We start from the raw sequence: 20,255 nt of genomic DNA, 5'->3' as shown, positions 1-20,255 counted from the left end.
GCCCACCTGCCGCCTGGCTGCCTCGGGTGGGCCTCCAGCTGCCTGCAGGGAGGGTGCGCGAAACTTCCTGCCAGCCTCCTGCTTGTCTGGCATTTAGAGTCTCCCAAACACTTCCTGCACATGCTTCCCTGGGCCCATCCCTGCGGTTGGCTGCGGCTCCCCTTCACAGGAGAGGAAGCTCAAGCTCTGGAAGGCTTGGGGACTTGCCGGAGGCCAGGAGAAGCCTCCCTCCACCCCAGGGCAGGGAATTGGGCCCGGGCCTGCCTGCTGGTGGGTGGAGTTGCTCTGATCACCCATCTCGGTCACCCCACTGCGTAGCCTGTCTCTGCCACCCACCAGCTCTGTGACACCCCCACCCCCACCCGCACCCCCAGCACACAACCCGGCTTCTGAGGGCCTGAACTGCCGCCTCTGCAGAAGGGATACCGTGATCACTGCATCTCAGTCCTGGGAGGATGCTCAGCAGGGAGCTTGCCGCCACCCTCCCCAAGGCCCCCAGCTTCCAGCCTCTCTCCTGGATCCCCCCACTCACGCCCTGCTCCCCTGCGATCTGGCCCCTGGGGGGTGGAGGGGAGGGTTGGGGTAGCGGCCAGCCTTCACAGCTGAGGTCAACATAAATCCACATCATGGCTATTTTTTCTCTCTAAACCATTTGCTAAAGACTTAATGACTGTCAATAAGAAGCCTGTTGCGTCCACAGTGCCGCCAGCTTGAGGAGGTTCCCCAGCAAGGCATTTAAGTGAGGCAGCTGCCCAGGCCTGGCCCAGGGGTGTCACTGCACCCCCTCCCATGCCAACGCCAAGCTCCGCCGGGTCACTGCAGGGAGGGGACTGCCCACCCCGTGCCCAAAATGGGGCCAGACCATTGTGGGACAGGGGCAGCAGCCCTGGCCCCCCCCTACAACTGGCCACCCCCAGATATCTGGGGATGCTGCTTGGGCCTCCAGGGGTTGTGCTCCCCCTAATAGCCATCCCCTCCTCCAGCAGCCCTGCTGAATCCAGGGAGGCCCCCGCCCCACCAGATGCCCACAGCTGACAGCCCACACCTTAGCCAGCCCTGGCAATGCCTTCCCTTCCCCATTCAGAGCTGTCTCGGGTGTCAGATGGCTTGTGGTTCCAGGTGAAGACATCCACCATGCCCCCTGCCACACACACACACACACACACACACACACACACGCACACGCATGCACACACATGCACACAGTGCCTTTCTGCTCTATCACGGTGCATTCCAAGGCTGGGGGAGGGGCGGCCGCCTGCACCTTCATACTCCTCTTTCCCCCACCCCCTACCTCCACCCCCAGTCTCCTCAGCTGCATCTCCTGCCCCCTCCTTCTTCACCCCTCCCTGCCACTGCTCCCTGGGGATTCCCTCTTCTTTTCTTTCCCAGACTGATTAGCACATGGTACTATCAAGAAAGGCAGCTCCGGATAATGTTCCCAATGCTGTCTGTCGGCACCTGGGTCGCTCCAGCCCAGAAGAAGGGCGGGCGGTGTCACATGGGTACCTACCTCCTGCCAAGCCCCCTCCACTTCTGAGCACCTTCCCCCAGAGGCTGGCCCTGCCCGGGTGGGAGGGCTGCTAGGTAGCCTAGCCCCAGGGTACATGCAGCAGGGGCGGGGGATCCCTGTAAGGGTAGAGCTGGATTCCAAGCCCATTATCTGGGCACTAGCCTGGCAGCCAGCCCAGCCCTGGCTTCTCTGCCCTCAGTGGGAAGAGAAACAGAGACTTAGACAGAAAAGTGAAATCGGCCTCACCATGCCGTGTGGAGGAGTTAGAGGCAAAAGCCCCTCTGCCAGTGGAGCCCCTGTCACCCTGCCTGACCTGGTCTGGCCTCCATATATTTGTCAATCAAATGGGAATGCTGACCCAGCCAGCTTTGCAGGGCAGCTGGAAGATCCATTTAGCAGTAAATATGTGTGATAGCCATTACCCTAGGACTTCACACTTACAGTGGGCTCCAATCCCAACCAGGCCCTAACATGCCCAAGCTCCTTTATTTCTTGCTGCCCCCTGGGAAGGCAAGTGCAGTGGGCGCCTTTATCTTACAACTGCTGGGGCCTTGTCAGAAGCTGGGCTGGAGGCAGGGAATGAACCAACCAGGGTCCCAGAAGGCGGGATGGAAGGGTGGGGGGCCGGGTGGGTCCTGGGTGGGGTTGGCACAGCCTTCCCCTGCCAGCCCCAATGCCTGGTACCGAAGGGGTTTCTGGCACTGCCTGGAGGTGCCACGTCACCTGAACAGAAGGCAGAGCCCTTGCCAGTGCTCCCCGAGCGTGACTCTTGCCAATTCAAACGCTGTATCTCAACGCCATTAATTTACATTTTGATTCGACTTTCTTAATTTTACTTCAACTTCGCACGACTCCAGTTTGAGAATCATTTTAATGTATTTATCTGTGAGGCAATTTGTTAAATAACCCCCAAGACTCGGCGGTTTTCCGTTCTGAGCTTTTATTGCAAGGCTGTTTTAAATTAAATTAGTTGTCAGGGTCCCTGAGTGCATTGTAACGGGGATGAGTTCACTGCCAGCCCACTCATAAAAGTGCAAACCGCTGGCTAAATGGACGGGAGCAAGAAGTGGGTCGCCCGGCTCCTCCCAGACCCCCTCGGTGCCAGTTTGGGGAGCGCAGGACTAGCAGAACCACCTGCAGTCAGAAAAGCAACCATCTCTGGAGCCACCCTGGGTTCCCAAGCTGGGCTCTGCCCACCAGCCCTCGACCCCTGCAGGGCAGGTTCTAGCTGGCCACAGGCGGGGGCAGTTCCTTACCTGGGCACCCCAATCCTTCTGCCACCTGCTCTGGAGGCCCCGGGTGGTGTGTGTGAGCCATGGCATGTCTGGGCTGTCGCCCTTCTGAGGGACAGCAGAGGGGCAGAACCTGGTCTCTGCTTTGGGCCCCTGTGCCCCAGGGAGAATTGCTGGGGAGCAAGGGGTGAGATCTGTCCCCCCTTCATCTGTTATCTGAGCTGGCGTCCGTGCTGGCTGTCACCTGGGCCAGGTCGGGGGTGGGGGGCATGATTTGTGAAAGGCTCAGGTATCGAATCTATGTTTCACGTTCACATCAGCAGCTGCTGTCTGCCTGATAATGGACTGAGGCAGTGGGGAGGGAGCCAGGCGTCCTGCTCCTGCCACTGCTGTGCTCCCTGGTGGAGTGGGTACCCCGAGCCAAGACCTCTCCCCACCCGCCTCCTAGAGCTGCACAGTCCCACAGGTGGGCCTCCTGGCCCCCAGCAGCACTCACCAAGCCAGCCCCAAACTTCCATTCTGCCCTTCAAACCTCACATCCCCTGGGAAGCTGCCAGCCCCTGGTAAATGGACCAGGGGTGCACAGTCAACTGGGAGTCACTAACCACCTCATGCAGTCTCCCCTGGGACTGCCCAGCATTCGAGAGGAGGGCTGGGATGCTGAGGGTGCTTTGGCGCCTCCTCTGCAGCATCTGACAGGGCCTGGCACACAGCACGAGTGCAGGATAGACCTCTCCTGTGTCCCAGGGGCAGCGTGGCAAGCTGGTTACCAATGTAGGCACTGGAGCTGGAGCTGGGTGCCTGGGTCTGAGTCTTGGCTCTGTGACTTTCTAGTTGTGTGAACTTAGGCCATTTCTATACAATGGGGTCCTCAGAGGAGCACTTTGGGGATGACATAGGTCCCGAGTGCTCAGAAGCACCAGGAAGGTAATAAGCCTCATCGTGTCCCACCTCAGAGGCAGAGATCTCCTAAGGAGAGGAACTTTTAAATATACCTTTGTAGTCATTTGACAAGCTCCTATTCACCCAGTGATGCCTTCCCAAAGGCCCCCTCCTCTGGGAAGCCTTCCTGAGTCAGGATTAGTTGTGTTCTCCTCTGCATTCCCCCAGCCCACTTAGTGCTGGGATAAACCTTGCTGCACCTTCTTCCTACCCGGCTGGCTGTGCATCAGGGCGGGAGGGGGGGGGTGCTCCCCTTTTCATCTTGTAAACATTTTCTAGCCTAGGACGAACATACACCCTGCCACGCTCACTGCAGCTTTAGTGAACCTTTGGTTTGGGAGGGGAAGATGGAGAGAGGGAGAGAACTCTTTGTGAGGCCCTGGCTTAAAACCCTCCAAGGCCCCAGGCACCCCTGAACAAAGCACCACCTCCTGTGTGTGGCCTCCTGAACCTGCTGCTCTCTGCCTCACCTCTCTAGTGCTCCCTTTGCCCCTGCTCTTCCCCTTGGCACCTTACTCCCCCGCCTCGCCCACCCCAGCCCTCCTCCTGAAACACTGGCCTGCCCACACCCCTTCCTTGGGAACTACTACCTCACCTCGGCCCACTTCTCCTATGGGAGTCTTCTGAGGCCTCAAAGCCTGAGTCAGGTGCCTGTCCCAGGCTCCTCCATCATAACTCATGTCCCCAGCACTGTCACCGCTACATGTCTAGCCTGTCCACCCCACTAGACTGCGCTCATGGTGGAGGGGCTGGACCTGAGTCTGTCTCAGTGACCCTGGTGTCCCTCCTGCCTGTCCTAAGTAGGCTCTGGAGGCACTCAGGAAATGAATGAATAAACAAATGGATGATTAAGGTCCTCGTGAAACTCTGGGCTCCTGGCCACGGGGTGCCCGAGGTATTAGCTGGTAGCCCCCTTCCTGCCAGCCTTCGCTGGGTGGTAGGTGCCAGGCCTGGCTGCTTTTGTGGGGCCAGGGATGGGGGCAGCTCAGAGAAAGCCCCCCCTACTCAGTGCTGTTTAATGTCTGGCCAGATGCCCCACCCTCTGCATCCTGCTCTTGTGTCAGGGCCTGCTCTGGGTTTGAACAGGGCCAGAAAGAAGCCAGATTCCCAGCAGCCAGCAGGCAGGTCTCAGGAGAAGGTCATGTGTCAGGCACACACACACATACCTGGCCTCGAATGTCCAGCCAGGCTGAGGCCTAAGGCCTCCCATTCTTTGGCCAAGAGCAAATAGAGACTGTCTGTCCCAGTGCTGGGAAGAAGATGCTGGGGAGTCAGGATTCCGGGATCCCAGTTCAAGCATTGATGGTGCTCAGCCTCTCAGACCCTATGGCCCCCAGTCTGGGAAACCAGAGGTATCAGATGGGCTCCACTTGTAACCAGCAGAGCCTTTTCCAGGTGGGACAACCACTCCAACATGAACAGGGCTGCCCATGGAGCTGGCAACATGGCTTGCTTGCTGTCTGTCCCCAAGCCTGGGCTGTGCAGTTTGGAATTTTTTCCCCCTTCCTGATGTTTTATTCATGTAAACCCAGCCTGCATCTGTCCTCAGAAAACGGGAGAGAAGATGCAGGAGAGAGGAGGAGAGATAGAGGAGCTCAGAGAGGAGGAGACCTCACATATGTATGGGTGTTGCCGTTCAAAGCCAGATAACCTAGAAAGATCCGCGGAAGATGCCCTCTCCCCATGGCTGCCTGACAACAAGAGGAGCCGTCGTTCACATGCGATTCATTGCTACCTCTAAGTCTATCACTGGGTCCTTGTCAGAACTCTCCACAGCTCAGTGGGGAGGGCCCGCCCCCAACTCTGCCCACCCCTCCCCACTGTCTTGGGGGCCAAGGAGGAAGGGGAGCCTTTGTCTGTGTTAATTGTACTGTTAGACCAAAGGTTCTTACTTAGGCTTGCTGTCTAATTTGGGGCCTTTATTAAACATGATTGCTGGCTGACAGCCGGCCAGGAACCAGCCGTGGCTGCTGTGCAGGGCGGGGGAGCTGCGTCTCAGATCCCCACACACTGGGGTGTGTCCCCCGCTCCCCCCGTACTGGTCTCTGCCCCCACTTCTTGCCTCTTCCGGCACACCCTCCATGTCAGCCAGAGCTCAGGACCCTAAAGGCCATTTTAAGCTTTGATGAGCAGAGGGGGAGAAGCTGCAGAGGGTTACTGGCCAGCAGTGGAGACTTTTTAGGGCCCCCAAGGCTGCCCCTCCATAAACTCCTGTTCATCCTTCAAGAAAAGCCCCACATCACCTTCTCCAAAGTCCCTCTCCTCTCCCTCTTTCATGCCCTGGGTTTCCCTGATAGTGATAAGCATAAGCTCTATTTACAGCGTCAATTCCTGTAGCCCTTGGTAACCCTCCCGAGGACACACCAGTACCAGTCTCTCTGTTGTTCAGATGAGGAACCCGAGGCAGAGAGGTTAAGCAGTCAGTCTGAGGGCACATGGAGCCCAAGTTCACTGCTTCCTGCATCTATGCCCTTGACTGCTCTGTCGTGGCCTTCCACTGGCAGGTCTGGTGGAAAGCTCATTCCTCTGGAGACTGCACTGGAGCGATTAAACCCTCACACCATACTGTCATCAGGCCAGGTGGCTTTCCCTCCAAGTTATCTCATTTAATCCCTCATTTAAACCCCCACAGGGAGGTGGGGCAGGAATCTGTCCCCATGCAGCTGTGGGGTTCCAGCCCCAGGCTGGGCCAAAGCACAGAAGTGGCTCAGAGCCTACGTGTGTGCTGGGAAGGCTAGCCTGGGAGTTGGTGTCAGAGCGGAGGGCCCCTCCTGCCTTCCCCACCAGCCCCTGCTACATGGGACCTCCAGGCACACCAGTCCTCTGTAGGCCTGGTTTTAGGGTGGCAACTGGGGCCTCAGGCTGGGTCTGAGGCCCCAGAAGCAGGGCAAGTGCTTTGAGAGCCTCCCCTCAGAAGCTTCACTACAGATGACACAGAGCAGGGCTCCTTCCCTGCCCAGCTGGGATTTGACATTCTTGTCAAATGTCAGCATCTGTCAATGTGGCTCCAGCCCCAGAGCCTAGAACAGTGCCTGCACGGGGTAGGTATTCAGTAAATGCTGATGGAGTTGTTACAAAAACCTCACACTCACCCCAGTCTGGGTGCCAGCGTACAAGAATCACTGGGCTAGGGACACCTGGGGGGCTCAGCAGTTGAGCGTCTGCCTTTGGCTCAGGGCGTGATCTCGGAATCCAGGATCGAGTCCCACACTGGGCTCCCTGCATGAGCCTGCTTCTCCCTCTGCCTGTGTCTCTGTCTCTCTCTCATTGTCTCTCATGAATAAATAAATAAAATCTTAAAAAAAAAATCACTGGGCTAAACTGGCTGCAATCTCTGATGCTTCTTTCAGCCCCCCTCCACATCCAGAATGCCACATCTGACTTGGCAGATATAGTACCCCAGGATTTGGGAAGACCTCTACCTAAGCCCAGCCCAGGTCAGCCCACAAACTTGGGGATCCCTCGGGTGGGGAGGCATTCAGGGCTCATCACTTGCACACTGATTCATGGCCCTCATGTTCCTTGAGCATCTACTATGTGCCAGGCACTGTGCTAGGCACAGAAGGCTGCCCAAAGAAGAGCAGGGGAGGTGCGGTCCTCATGGAGTGGTAGGACCAGACTCCTGTGCAAAACGAGAACTGTAGGTCCAGCCAGAGAAGTGAAGAGGAGGGACTTCCTGTCTGGGGAAATTCCGGAGGGCTTCACAGAGGAGCGGGCATTTGAGCAAGGCTGGGTGGACATCCCCTAGCAGAGAAGGGGCCACGGCATGTCAGGCAGAGGCGTGGACAATGTCTGAGAGGTGGGAACAAGGTGATATTTGTTGGGAAAAGTAGCAGAGAGAGGCAAGTGGAGATGGTTGGAGCGGCAAGGGCCACAAGTACCAGTAAGATTGGAACCTGATGTTCCACAGAGGGAGGTCCTAGGATGACTGCCTAACTTGGGGCCAGAAGGAGGCCTTTTCACATGCAGATAATTCAGTGGGGCAAGACGGTGGCGGGTGGCACCCAGGGCCCTGCATTTTGAGCAAGGCCCGGCGGGCGTTCGGTGCGCGCGGACGGGTGGAGGATGGACAGACGGACGGACACTGGGGTCTGAGGCAGGTGAGTCTGGGGCTCACGCTGTCCGGCTCAAGAGGGACCCGAGGGCTCCGGGGGCTGGCCGGGGGGCGGGGGGGTGTCCGCAGGCCTGGCGCATCCTTCTCCCCGGGCAGAAGGGCCCTCCCCTCCAGCTGGGGCGGGGACGGAGGCGCGGGTGAAGGAAGGGCGGACGGCGGGGAGTGAGCGGGCGCATCCATCTGCCCTGACAGCCGGCAATTACACCGCGTGATCGCCAGATTACTCCAAATGCATTTATTACAGGGGTTAGAAGCGGGGGACTTATTTACTGGCAAATCCATACTCATTACAAGACTCAGCCTAGCCTAGACGGAAAACAACTCAACTGAAACAAATAATTACCAAAGTCCTTCCAGCGCGAGGCTCTCAGGTGGTTGGGGCGCGGGGCTGGGGGCGGCGCCTGGCCCTTCCCACCGGGAAAAGGGAGGAAGAGGCCGAGGGTGAGGGTGCAGCCCGGCCGCCGCGGTGCGCATGCCCGCCAGGCTCATGAATATGCAAACGAGCCCCGCGGGCGGGGCGGGGCTAACCCTCGGGTGCCCGCGGGCCGCGGCCGCCGCCCACCCCCTGCGGCGCGCGCGGAAGCAAAGGGAAACGAACGCGACCTGGGGCCCGAGGCTTCCAAAACGGGGCTTTTGAGAGGTGGCACTAGTCCCGCATTTTCCAGGGAAAGAAACGCTGGCATGGAGCACAGGCTCCCCGGTGGCCGAATGAATGAAAGGACCCGTGAACGGAAGCATCTCCCAGACAGACCTTGCCCCGGGCCGGAGCAGGACCCACTCTTGGGCCCTCAGGCTGGGGCATGGAGGGTCCCCTTCCCCGGGTATCGCCGGCCTCACGGGCACACACAACTGACGAACGATGGGCATTCTGGGGGCGTAGACTTGGGGAGCGCCCAGGGTGCAGACTGGGCTCCCGCACCCGCCAGGGGCTCTGGGGCTCCAGGAACAAAATCAATCTTTGTTGCTTTTTTTTTTTTTTTTTTTTTTTTTTTAGCACAGACACAGCTGGCGGGACTCCTGCTCCCATTTTACAGATGAAGCTACTGAGTCCCAGCCAGGGGCAGGGGCAGAGGCAAGCGCGGTCCGCTCGCTCACGGTGGGGAGCTCCCCGCCGCGCCCTCCCCTCCCGGCCTCCTGGACCTCGGTGGCGGCGATCAGTGCCCGCGTGGGGAGCTGTCAGGCCGATTGAAATGTGGGCTCGGCCTCTCTGCCCGCTGGGCAGATGCTGGCACCGCCACCCGCGCCTTAAATATTCATTCACTTGACAGAACACTAATTAAACAAAGTAAGGTGCATTATTACTTGATTAAATTTTTTATTGTCAGCTTAATTGGTCTGTTAGTTGCCCCTTAGGGAGTTGTTCGTCCGCCCCCCACCCTCTCGCGCCGAGTGGCACGGGGCCCCGAGCTGTCCCTGCGTCGCCCTTCCCCGCCCGCGGAGCACGTGGGCGCTCCGCCCGCAGCCCCCAGCCCAGCTCCGGGTGTGCGAGCTTGAGCCCCGCCCCCAGGGCCGTCGAGGTTCCTCTCCTGCTGGGTCAGGGTGAGAGTTGCAACCAATCAGAACCCGAGGGCGGCCTCTCGAGGTCAGGAGGCCCCACCTCCGAACCTGAGGCCCAGCGAGGCTTGGACGCGGGGGGCTTCCAATGGGCTTGGAGTGGCGGATGATGTACTTTTCTGGCCGGGGCCTCCATTTCCCTCTCTGCACCACCGCAGGGCTGACCCCGCAGACCCCTGATCATGGTCCGCCCACCACAGGGCCTGAGAACGCCCGCTCAGAGCAGCCGAACCCACCTTCCTTGTCGGACTTAACACCTTGGAGGGCACCTCCTCCCACCACCCTGCAGAGAGCGAGGTAGCTGCTGCCCTGCTGCACTCCTGTTGAGATAGGTGCTCCCTCTTCCAGGTCAGGGGCTGGACAGAGCCACCTTAGTGGAGCAGGAACCTGCACCTTCCCTCCTCCCTCTTCCCCATCTCAAACGTGCTTCTCCCCCTCCCCCACGGGGTGATGGGACTCTGGAGCCAACATCTGCCCTTCAGGCAGCCGGCCCCTTCTCCCAAGTCTGTCCTCTGCGGTTGCAATGAATTAGAGCCAGGGGCTGTTTCTTCCTTCCAGCACTAGCCAAACCCCTGTGTGAGCCTCAGTTTCCCTAGTGCTAAATGGGTGCCTGTCCTCATCCAATGAGCAGAATTTGAGTGCTGGCACAAAAGGAGGAGTGCGTCCTCTACGCTGGGCCAACTGCTCACTCTGAGGTCCCAGCCGGTCCTCCTATCCCTGCCACGAGGGCACAGCCCCACCACCCCGGTTTACAGATGAGGCAGGGGGTCCCTGAGGGCTCCGAGACTTGTCCAGGGTGTCATATGGGGTAGCAGAGGACAAGGCTGAGAAAGGCAGCTGGCAAATCAGGGGTGTCTGTACTGTTCATACACCCACTTGCCAGTTCATCAGCCCGGCAGCAGGAATCTGTTCTGAGGTTGGGGACAGGAAAGAACATGTGGCCTTCCCAAGGTGGCTTGGGTCCTTGTGTCACACCCCTACCTCCAGCCATGCCCAGTGCGAAGTGGGGAGGTGCCCATCACTGGGCTCACTCACCCTGCCGCTGCCCTGTCCACACCCTCCCACCCTCCAGAGAGGATCCAGGCCCCACCGATGACAGAGGAATCGTCTGGCCACCCCAGAAGCCGCCGTTGGCAAGCAGGAGGCGAGGTAATTGGCATTGCTGGCCGAGGGAGCAGGAAATGAGCGGCCGCAGCCCATGTGGAGCGGGAAGCTGTTCAGTGTCATCAGTCTTATCTGGGAACAGGCTGCCCAATTATGGGGCCGTGCCCGCTGCACTCAGCAGCTGCCGGCTCTACTGCTGCCCCCTCCCCAGTGTCCTCAGAGCATCTCTGGGCCTGGGGCATCTGCTGCCCCTTCCAGAAGGCAGGAGGTGGCTACCCAGAGAGAGGCCTACCCCGATACTCCCGAATTCAGGTGTGCAGTTGCAGGCGCCCCCCCAGCCAGGCCCAGCACACACAGGAGTAGCTGCTAGGTCCTCCTCTCCCAAAGACGACTGTCCAGGCCGAGCCCTGGGCAGGGCTGTCTGTTCTAAGTATCCCTTCAGGGAGCTGAGATGAGCAGTGAGGAGCACACAGGCTGGCAGGGGTCTCCAGCTGCCCCGTCCCACGGCTCCCTCAGGGCGAGAGGTACAGGTCACCCTGGTCTGCTGCTCCACCCCCTCTACCAGCCACCAAATGAGAGGATTAATAATTCTGTGGGTGGACAATGCTCAGAAACACAGTGCCACTGGGGGCCGTGATAAGGTGTCATAGATTAGGGAAATAGGACTATAATGGGTTTGCAATTGTACATAACACAGCCAGATATTAGCAGATCTCTGAGCTGTGGCTCAGAGACCCAAGAGAGGAAGGCCATCCCAGAAGGGCTGAGCCCAGGGTGGGGCTGGGCTGCCCTTCGGGACCAGAGACTGGGATGCATGGGGCAGAGCTGTCTGGGCAGCCACAGCCCAGGAGTGGCACCGGGCAAGAATAACTGGCTTTGGGATTGAACCCACCTGAGTTCAAATCCATGCCTCCATTTCCCCATCTATAAAGCAGAGGTACAGCCGTCTGCTCAAGGGTCATGGGAATTCAATGGGCTCATGAACCTCGTGCTCAGTAAATGCCCATTCCCTTCCTCTCCCTTCTTCCTCCTTCCACAAGTCTCCAGCATTCAGGTCTTGTCAGGCCCCGCTTTCTGGGAAGGTCTCCCTCTGCTCTGCAGACATGTTGAGGGGTCCCTGCACACAGCCCCCTCTCCTGACCTGGCCCTCTACTGTGGCAGGAGCGGTGACAGGTGCTGTGGAGTGACTGTCCCTCCCCCAGCACACCCTTATGGCAGCCACAGTCTTCCTGTTTGGAGACCCCCTTCCAGCAGGCAGAGAGGATGCCCTGGAGTCAAGGCCCCATCTTAAGGTCCAGTCAGATAGCCTGAAGATGTCAGCCCATCTGCCCCCTCTTCATCTGAAAAAGGGCCATAATGGCCTGTTTGGCCCTGGCGAACACTGGCTTGGCTCTGCATCAGGTCTCCTTGCTAACTGGGAGCTTCCTGAAGGCCAGGACTAGGTCTCTCTGACTCCTCTCTGTCCTCGAGGCTGGCCCTGAGTGGTCACTGCCCATGAGGTTCTCACTCCACCCTCAGCGGGTGATACTGCTTACGTGGACAAGGCAGAGAAGGAATCCTGCCATTTCTCTGGTTTAAATACAGGAACCCACCTGCTCTCGGTCCACAGGTGGGGGGAAACTGGGAAGAGCCAGCAGTGGGCTGTCCCCTCCTCTAAATCCAGCCACCAGGGCCACCAGGTGCTAAGGAACCAGATGAGCCTCCTGAAAGCCATGTGTAGTGGTAACAGGTGTACAGAGGACTGGCCTGCAAGGAGAGGCTTCTTGGGGAAACAGAGGCCAAAAGGAAGGCCAGAGCAGGCCTTGGGCTGGCCAGGGATACCAGGGAGGAAGAGAGGGGGCTGTCTTTGTGGCAGTGAGCTTGGGGTGTAGACCAGCCCCAGGCCTAGAGCCTTGGGGAGTACAGATGTGATTTCTAAGACAGGCCAGTGTTCTTCCCAGGGTGGTGGGACAGGCCCCTCACCTGTGCCTCAGGCCTCAGCTGGGGGTTCATACCACCCCTGCCCACATCATGGAGACCCCAAGACTGGCTTAGCACCCGCCCTGGGTTCTCAGCTATCCCTAGCGGGCACTACTGGTGGGCAGGGCCCCTGGGGAGCCTTACCCTCCCAACCCGTGAGCTCTGCACTTGTGCGACAAGCAGCCCGGCCCGCCGCCACCCAGACCCAGTGCTCACTACCCCAGCCCCCCAGCCCTTACAGACTGGCTGGGCTGCGGTGGGGCTGGTGGCCCACCTGAGCGCCACCCCCCCACCGCCAGCTGTCTGTCGGCTGTCACTTACAGATGGGCCCCATCTCTGTCCACTCTGGTGAAGCCTCCTGTTCCCACAGCTGCTCCCCTTTCCTCACCCCTCCTCCCTGCAGACGGCTTGGCTAGGCTGTGGGTGTGAATTTCCACCAGGAGGGAGGGCCTGTTCCTTCTGGCACTGAAGCAGAGCCTGGGGGGGGCTGGGGGAGGGTTGGGAGTGTGGGAGTGGCTGTGCCTTGCCACCGCTCCTCCGGGAAGGCGGCCAGGCCTAGATGGCCCGGAAGACTGATAGCAAAGTGGGCTCTGGTCCCAACTGCCTTGGCTCCGTATGGGGGGAAAGGGAAGATCATAGTAACCTCCCGAGCCCCCTTTCCTCTCCTTCCTGCCTTAATATACCCTCCTGCCAGCAAGGATAAGCTGCTCCCATTTTGTGGATGGGAAGCCTGAGGCCCAGAGGACTGACAAGGTATCTCGGGGGCCTGTCACTCACGTGAGTTCCCTGAGTGCCCTCCCCACGTGGCTGTCATCAGGAGACTCTGGCTGTCCCAGCAGTCCAGAGGGACAAGGGCACACCCACAATCACAAGCCAGGCCTAGTCAGAAGAACTGTATCCAGAGGGATACAGTGCCTTCTGTACAGAGGAGAAACCAAGGCAGTGCAGAGGAGTGGGGCATACACCTGGCATTCCACCCCACAGCCCATCAGCCATCCAGGCATCCATAGATATTTCTTGCTTATCTAATGTGCCAGGCCCGGGGGAACAGAAGGGAGATGAGGTTCCTGCCTCCCCAGAGCACACTGCTCAGGAGCCGCACTATGTAGAGAATGTCACATCGTGCTCTGTGCGGGGAGAGGACACAGGTGAGATGCTCCCCGCTCCTCCCTGGCGCTATGGGAGGGGGAGGGGAGCCATCTAGGAGGGGGACAAGAAGACCCCAAGCGGCCTGCTCCCACCCCCAGACTCCCTGTGCCATCCCCCCTTGGCCCCTGTGAAGCGCCTGTCTCCCACGGTTCCTGCTAATGAAGGGTAGCTCCACCCACCCAGAAACTGGTTTGCTTCCAGCTGGTATTTAAAGAAGTGTCTCTGAGTTTGACAGTGGCGTTTGTTGTTCCCATTCCTATCTTCCGCCTACCCTACAGTGCCCCCCTCAAGGTAAAACAGAAGCAAAGCAACCAGCTGCTCCTCACCACCCCCGCCCCCGCTCTGGCCCCAGGGGAGCGCCTCGTCCAGCCTGGGCTTTGTGCCAGGCCCTGTGGCGGGCACAGTGGATTCAGAGACCCACTAAGGTCCAGGACTGCTCTCAGGACACATTGGTTGGCTGTGATGAGGGTCAGCTTCTGGCTCAGGCTGGGGAAGCAGTGAAGGCTTCCTGGAGGAGGCAGTGTGTCAGCAAAGAAAAGGAAGGCAAAGGTGGGTGGGGGCCAGTCTGCAGTGGGTTGGGCAATGACAGGTGAGAGAAATTTAAATGTGAAGGGGAGGGATCCCTGGGTGGCGCTAAAGGCAGGCGCGATCCTGGAGACCCAGGATCAAATCCCACATCGGGCTCCCACGTCGGGCTCCCGGTGCATGGAGCCTGCTTCTCCCTCTGCCTATGTCTCTGCCTCTGTGTGTGTGTGTGTGTGTGTGTGTGTGACTATCATAAATAAATAAAAATTAAAAATTAAAAAAAATAAATGTGAAGGGGAGGAGTGGAAGACAGTGGAGGGGAAAGGAGAGGCCCTGGGGGGTGGCTTTTGAAAGAAAAGCTAGAAAGAAAAGCTAGAATGTCCTTAAGAGCTGTTGGGAAAGCACCTCCAGAAGACAGGATGAGTGACAAAGGAAGGATTCCTCGACAGGAGGGGGGACACGGAGGCCCAGGGCAAGAAAGTTTATGGGTTAGACAGCCAGATGGAGGGGGATTTCTGTGGTCTGAGAAGTGAGAGACAGGGTGGATCTCACCCATTTGGAAGATGAGGAGGCAAGGGTGCAGGAAAGTGCCTGAGATGAGAGATAAAGGGTGAGGGCATCCTGAGGAGAGCACCCACTGTGTTGAGATCTGCTGGCGGAGCCACCATGGCTCACAGAGTGGTGTCTCGCAGGCACTCCGCTCAGGTCTCCTGGGGAGGCAGCTACTGCCTGCCTTTGGAAACTTGTTGACAGTCCTTGCTCTCTCCTGTCGAGGCCAAGCCAACTATCTCTGCGAGGCCCAGCCATCCTGGAGAAGGCTGCCGTCTGTCCTCTGGCCCCAGGGAGGCCCTCCTCACTCCCGCGTGCTCTGCTAGGCACACCGAGGGCAGAAGTGTGTTTAAGGCAGCCTCACCCTCTCCGGGACCTCCGTGGGTCCCTGTCTCATAAAGACGTCTCCAGGGAGCTGGGAGCCTCCTTGGCCTCTTTTCATAGGTCCTCTCTGAGTCTTTCCTTCTGGCTCTGGTTAGCACACCTCTCTTCCTGCCTGGTGGGAGCAGCCTGGGATGCCTCCTGCCACCCGAGGCCGGGCCTGCCTTCCTGAACTGGGCTGGAAGACAAGCCAGTGGCATCATCCAGCATAGCGTTCAGCACGGTGCCTAGCACATAGGAAACACCTGGTAAAGAAACCAACGCCAGGTCACAGAGGTGGCAGGCAGGATGGCGTGGAGGGAACCGGGGATGCAGCCTCACCGTTGAGCCCTGCTACTAGCTCTGGGTGGCCCTGAGTAGTAGACTACTTCCCTTCTCTAAGTCTCGGTCCACATTTGCCCCCGGGGCAGGTGGCTGTGCAGAGCCAAGGAGTCCTGGGGTCCTCCTCCCATGGGAGATGCAGACATCCTGGCCCAGCCCCCTTGGACAGCCATCTCCAAATCCCAACCTGCAGGAAACCCGTGGGCTGCGGCAGCTCCGTTTGCAGAGCCCGGCCTGGTTAATCTGCTTCATTAAAGGCACTAATTAATTGGCTTAATTAAAAGGGTAACCTGGAAGCCAGCAGAACTACCTCCTAAAGAGGCACGAGGCTATGTGGAGGCAGCCCTGGAGCCAAAGAGGGGAGCCCCACACCTCCCCCTGCCCACCTGCCATCAGCATGCCCATCCAAGGGCCCTCAGCCCAGCCCAGCCCAGCCCATGCTGGTGACTGCAGACCCTCTCCCCAGCCCACATGCCCCTCAGTCAGGTGCACCGCTTGGCTACAGTTAAAAGCCTAGAATACAGCAGCCATAATTAAACCAGGCATAGGCAGGTTGCCACTGATAAAGGTTAACAGGCCAGGAGGGAGGAATGGCATGGTAAGGAGGCCGAGCCTGGCCACGCTGCGCCTGTCCCGTGGGGAACGTGGGGAACGGGGAGGGCCCCAGCAGGGGGCACTACTGGCTCTGCGGCAGTGCACCACCCAGGCAAGGAGCCCCCTGAACTGCAAGCTTCCGCGAGCCCAAAAGCACTAGATTCAGAAGAGAGTTTAAATCCCACCTCCACCTCTATGAGGCACCTGGGTGGCTCAGCTGGTTAAGGGTCCATCCACTCTTGATTCCAGATCAGGTCATGATCTCAGGGTCACGGGGTCAAGTCTCATCTCAGGCTCTACTCATGGAGCGTGCTTCAGATTCTCCCTCCGCCTCCCCCCATTCTTGTGGTCTCTCTCTCTCAAATTAAAAATCTTCAAAAAAAGAATCCCACTTCCACCTCTGGAGGCTAGGTGGCCGTGGCAAGGTGCTTTGCCCTTCTGAGCCCTTGTCCTCATATGCAGAACACCTGCCGGGGGGGGCCTGGCAGCTTCCCCTCCCAGGCAGGCCTTCCCCAGGTTTCGGCTTAGCAGGAGAGAGTGCTGGGATTGATTAGCCATGTCTGTCCAGGGCAGTCCCTGGAGTGTTTGGAGTATAGGCTTGTGTGCCACTCTGGTCCCGCCCATCCTGCCAGCCCCTGTCAATGCTTCAAACCTTCCCCACAGCGACAGGAAAATAATTCTCACAACTCCTCACAGCTCGCGAAGGTGTTCTTCCAGACAATATTCATTTGAGCTTCCTGTCACCCTTCATTTGGAACCGAGCATCCCTACTTTAGAACTGAAGCTCTGGGTGGCTTGTTCTGAGGCATCTTTCAAGGAAGGAATTTGTTGTGGTATGGGGGACCCGGCCCTCCTCTACCCCACACACTCCCCAGGACACCAACCAAGTTCATGAGCAGCCCACACCTTTGACCTTGACAACCTCCCACCTGAGCGGGAATGTCATAAACCCGTGACACAGGGCCCAGGGACCAAGTAGCCTCAGAGCATTCGCTCACGGCCCCTCAAAACCCCAAGAGAAGAAAGACAGGACCCCAGACAGACTGAGGGTGGCCTCTGGGATCCAGAGGAGCTCAGTCAGGCCCTGGTGTCCTTAGCGGGCAGGCAGGCAGGGGGGTGAGACCAGATGCCACGGGAATACAGAGGTGTTGGGAGGAGTGAGGAGTGGGGGGAATCCCAGAGCCCTAGCCCAGCCCACGTGAGGGGCCAGCCCAGGGCTGGTGGACACAGCTGCTGTCAACTCATGGCCCTCTCCCACGCTGGAAACTGCAGTGGTGGCGGCTGTCAGACCAGACAGATTTAGTCTCCACACAAACAGCTGTTAGCCTGCTCGCCGACAGCTCTGCTGCCGCCTGGGAGCCAGGAGTGAGGTTCCAGTGAGGGTGCCCCCGCCCTGTCATCATGAGACTCAATCAGCACCAGGCCCTGGGGAGGGAGGGGTTGCTGCATGGCTGTTACCACCTACGGTGTCAGGCCAAGCCACCAGGGGCCCCCACCCCACCAGCCCAACTCCTCCCGGGCTCACAGACCCACGGCCCCACACCATCGCCCCCTTAGGTGCCCCGTCTGTGCTGGTGTGGGCTCTCAGGGCCCTTGGGGTCCTCTGACGCATCAGAACCCTGCCTGGGACCTGGCCCAGAGCCAGTAGGCCGTCTGCACACCGAGCCACAGCTCAGCCCCACTCTATCCTGGGCCACGCAAACCCGTCTGTCCTTCCCGCATCAGAATCCTCGGGTGTGCGTGCGGGCTTGACCGTGCGGCTCAGGAAGGACTGTGCTCCGACAGTGCGTGTTGGCTAGGAGATGCTGACCGGCTGCTGCGTGGCTCTCCCTGCACCAGGCCTGCACGCAGCCCTGGGGAGGGTAACCTGTGGGAGCTGAGGCACGGAGGGGCGCAGTGCAGCCAGGGACGCGGCCACAGCCATGAGGTCAGGAGGCAGTGGAGCCAGGACTGGAGTCCAGGCCATCAGGCTAGATCTGCACTGTGTCCTACCAACGGCTGCACCAGGCTCTGCCCACAGGGCCAGCGGACACCCCGGGGGTAGCCGGCAGGCCGCATCGCTGGCCTTGCCCAGACGCCCTGGGGCAGACTGCACATTTCCAGAAGGGCAAGTAGGGACAGCCCTGGACTCGGGGTCAGGCCCTGGGACCGAGCCTTTGGAGAGCCGTTTAATATCTCCAGGCCTCCGATGCATCCTGCTGATACGAAGCAAGCAGCTCCCGCCCATACCCCAAGCTGCTGTGAGGGTCCAGGGAGGGAACTGTCGATGTTGAGGAGAGGCCGGGAGCCTGACACCTGCCTTCCCTGCAGGGGTCACCTCCGCCCTGGACAGGAGGCACTGTGGCCCGAGGGCCTAAGGGAGGGCCTGATTTCCTGTCCACGGGAGAGAGCCCAGGGGAAGAGCAGATCATCACCCTCATCATTTCACCAGACCGCTTGTTATGAATATTAATAGCATTAATTATTTCTAATCCAGCATCCAGGCCTGGGCTGGCCGTGAGCGATCCCCAGGCCATCAGGCTCTGAGGGAGGACTGACCTCCCTGGGGCTGTGGGGTTTGGATCTGAGACATATCCTTTCAAGGGCAGAGCTGGGAGGGGCGCCTGGGTGGCTCAGTGGATTGAGCATCCACCTCTCAGTTTCGGGTCAGGTCGTGATCTCGGGGTCATCGGATCAGCATGGAGTCCACCTGGGGTTCTCTGTCTCTCCTCCCTCTGCCTCTTCCCCTCCCCCTCCTCGCATGTGCTCTCTTGCTCTCTCTGTAAAATAAATAAATAGAATATTTGGGGGAGAACCAAAGGGCCGGGCTGGGAGGGCGGGGGTCCAGCCCAGCCCTGCCCCAGCAATACAGGGATCTGCAGATAGGGCTTCACCTGTGGTTCTCCTAGGAAGGCGCTGGACAGAATGGGCACCCATTTCACAGATGGAGAAATGGCTCCAGCTCGGAATGAGAAGGCAAGCTCAGCAGCTGGTTTGCACCTGCCCTGCAGAAGGTCACTGAGCTGCTTCCTGGCCCCAGCCCAAGCCCCCATCCCTCCCTCAGAGCAAGCACCTCCAACCCTGAGCCATAAGGATGTCTGTACCAGGGGTCAGGATCCTGCGGAGGAGGGAAGGGCTGGTTAAAGCAGCTGAGCTAGGAGACCCAACTGCTCAGGGATTCTGACCTCAGGAGTTTGCCTGGGGACAGATGCCTCAGTTTCTTTAGTATCACAGAGATAATAATGGTGCCCCCTTTATAGGGTCGTTACAGGCATCAGCCACTAATGCAGGGAAATGCTTCGTACTGGGCCTGGCACACGGCAAGCACTCACTTTGCTGGTGTTCCCCCTCCCCATCCAGGATGAGTGGGTGGTACCCCGGTGAACAGCATAGCTGGCAGGCCTGTGTTCAGTCCCCAAGGTTGTGGGGCTTGGGCCAGACCCCCTTCCCTATTCTGTGCCTCAGACTCCCTGACTGCACAATGGGAGTATAGCCCAGTGGTCTCTGAGGCTCCTTCTACCGGTGACTACCAGAGGGCTCAGCTACCTACCGGTAGGTACCGACTACCAGAGGGCTCAGTCACCTACCGGTGACTACCAGAGAGGCTCAGCCCCTCTTCCTGGGAGTCCATCACTTCCTCCAAGGTCCCCCACCACCACCCCTGCTGGGGTTTTTGTGCCTCATCTACAAAGTGCAGGCAACCATCTCAGCTGTCCTGAAAGGTAAGGACCAGGCAGGGAAGCTGTATGTGAGACACAGTCTGCCCAATACTACCCTGGCCAGGCCCCCTCACCATCTCTCAGGGCATCAGTTTCCTTGGCTCCAAACTGGGGTGACAGGGCCTCCCTCATACTGGACTTCAGTGCAGATCAAGCAAGGCAGTTGGAGCCCTGCGGGGCCAGGGCAGATAGTTATTCAGGTACCCGGTGGGGATGGCGGTACCTGAGGCTTACAAACAGGCTCCAGAGTGGGACCCTGTGCTCCCCTTTGAGTTATGTGACATGAAATGGTGTCTTAACCCCCTAGAGCCTCAGTTTTGTCATCTGTGAAATGGGACAAATAATTGTGCAAAACCTGTAGGGCTGCCTTGAGGAATCGATGAGGCAACACATGCAAGTGCCTACCAGCAGACACATGAGGAGCTCCACGAATGACAGCAGTCCTTGTGGGCACTGTGTTTATTGCTAACTGTCCAGCTTCCACACCCCCTCCCCAAACAAGCCTGACTCAGGCCAGGGGCGGGCCCCCTCCATGATCAGATCTCTGAGCTGGGAGGGGGGCTTCTGGGGACAGACCACACCCATCCTAGGCCCTCCATGGGTCCAGGGCAGCCCTCACC

The 20,255-nt window shown here is 59.0% G+C and overlaps 2 protein-coding genes and 1 long non-coding RNA gene across 5 annotated transcripts in view; 2 read left to right on the top strand and 1 right to left on the bottom strand.

The window, feature by feature from the left end:
* Positions 1-20,255, top strand: part of MACROD1 (mono-ADP ribosylhydrolase 1) — a 150,132-nt gene that overhangs the window by 85,951 nt on the left and 43,926 nt on the right.
* Positions 1-20,255, bottom strand: part of FLRT1 (fibronectin leucine rich transmembrane protein 1) — an 81,281-nt gene that overhangs the window by 49,800 nt on the left and 11,226 nt on the right. The gene's annotated exons all lie outside the window — the stretch shown is intronic.
* Positions 3,955-9,099, top strand: LOC140612355 (uncharacterized). Its single transcript, XR_012013623.1, has 2 exons — positions 3,955-7,787; positions 8,796-9,099. It is a non-coding gene; the product is annotated as an uncharacterized lncRNA (long non-coding RNA).

The sequence above is a fragment of the Canis lupus genome, chromosome 21, assembly GCF_048164855.1.
Source record: "Canis lupus baileyi chromosome 21, mCanLup2.hap1, whole genome shotgun sequence".
NCBI classification, from domain to species: domain Eukaryota; kingdom Metazoa; phylum Chordata; class Mammalia; order Carnivora; family Canidae; genus Canis; species Canis lupus.
Note: the sequence above shows the minus strand (reverse complement) of the source record. Positions and strands in the feature narration are given on the sequence as shown.